Below are 1,774 nucleotides of genomic sequence, written 5' to 3' on the forward strand. Positions count from 1 at the left end.
GTCCTGGTAGATGTGAGAGGATGCAAAGTTCCTCAAACTAGGAGTTCGAACACCTACTTTCTTTCAACATATATTGAGGGCTCATGCAATTTGGCAAAGCACTTCTCTAAGAGTAAGAACACAAATTAGAAATACAAAATTAGATCTGAAAATCAATATCTATAATGGGAAAAGAAATGCTAAGGATTATAAATTTTATTTATTTTTTATAAAGATTTTATTTATTTATATATTTCAGAGAGAGAGAGAGAGAGAGCACATGCAAGTAACTAGGGGGAGGAGCAGAAGGAGAGGGACAAGCAGACTCTACCTGAGCACAAGGCCCTATGCTGGGCTTGATCTCATGACCCTGGGATAATGACCTGAGCAGAAATCAATAATCAGATGCTCAACTGACTGAACCACCCAGGCGCCCAGGATTACAATTTTTCAAAAGCTGGCAAATGTTATCTATTACAAAATGTATATAGGCAGCACAATATTTTTATTAGCTGGTACACTCCTATAATAGTTTTTCCAACATTTTTTGGCTGCATACTCTTCAGTTCCTTCTTCAAAAGATAATAATTTTGTAATATTTTCTATGAGATGGAATGATAATTCAATCTTAATATGTGAAAGCTTGTTTCTCATACCCACATACTTCCAGTGCTAGATGCCATAGGACAACCATAACCATACAATCTTCATGTGGAAACCAGCAGACTTGACATGGTATGTGTGTATGTGTGTGTAGAGGGTTGGAGAGTACAGGCCTCCAAGCCAGTCCTACATCAGGAATTCCTGCAATAGTTACTACACGTGAGTGACTATGAACCACATAATTGGACCCTATAAACATAAACTATATTATTCCCAACTCAACTTTTCCTTAGTTGGATCCTAAAAATGCTCAAGGCCATCCAACGTGAAGAGAAGTCTCATGGAGGGGAAATTGGAGTAGAAAGAGACAGTAATATTTATTAATTGTAATTTAATTGCCGATTGTGATTAAAATGTCTCACTTTTACAAATTTTATAGAAACTTGTAACCACATGAACAAACTGGTGGGCTTCTTTCCTGTCTGCGATCTTAGAAGGAGTGCGTGCAAGAGGAGAGTCCTGATGTTTATGTCCTATGTGAATGTCCTATGAGCACATGACTTAACTCCCTAACCTCAGTGTCTACATTTATCTATTTCTTTGGATTCTTATGAAGACCAAATCAGATAAGTGCGTAGAATAGCCTGAAAAGAACAGATTCATCTTTTGTGTGGGTTACTCAGTATGAGACTCATGCTTGGGGAATATAGTTTACTGTCAAATGGATGAGTGGTTTGAAGATTTCAGTATCTGGAACAGTAACTCCTACTCTGAAGGTGCACGTCAGCCTTTTACAAGTCATTATGCACTTTCAGAAAGCTGGCAGCAGCAGCAGAAAACAAAAAGTTTTGTGATGTTGGTGAAGAGAGGACCTGAAGATTTTGGAATTTGTTTGCAGTCTTGAGAGGGAGCATGGTGCTTCTTTTAGATGCATCTGAGGTGTGTTTTTTTTTGTTTTGTTTTGAGTTTGTTTTGTTTCTGTTTTTATTTTTATGGATACAAGAAAGCTTCCAGAATGTGGGGGGTTTCCCAAAAAGGAGAGAGAATTTCATTCTAGCAGGACTGAGGGAATTCAAAACAAGGCCTTTGCTGCTGACAGACAGATAAGGCTTGGAGGAAAGTGAATGATGAAAGGATGGTGATGAACAATGAAAGGGGATGTGTACTATCCTTAAGTTACCTGTAGGGCCAA

This window comes from Vulpes lagopus, chromosome 2 (assembly GCF_018345385.1).
Source record: "Vulpes lagopus strain Blue_001 chromosome 2, ASM1834538v1, whole genome shotgun sequence".
In the NCBI taxonomy this organism is placed as follows: Eukaryota; Metazoa; Chordata; class Mammalia; order Carnivora; family Canidae; genus Vulpes; species Vulpes lagopus.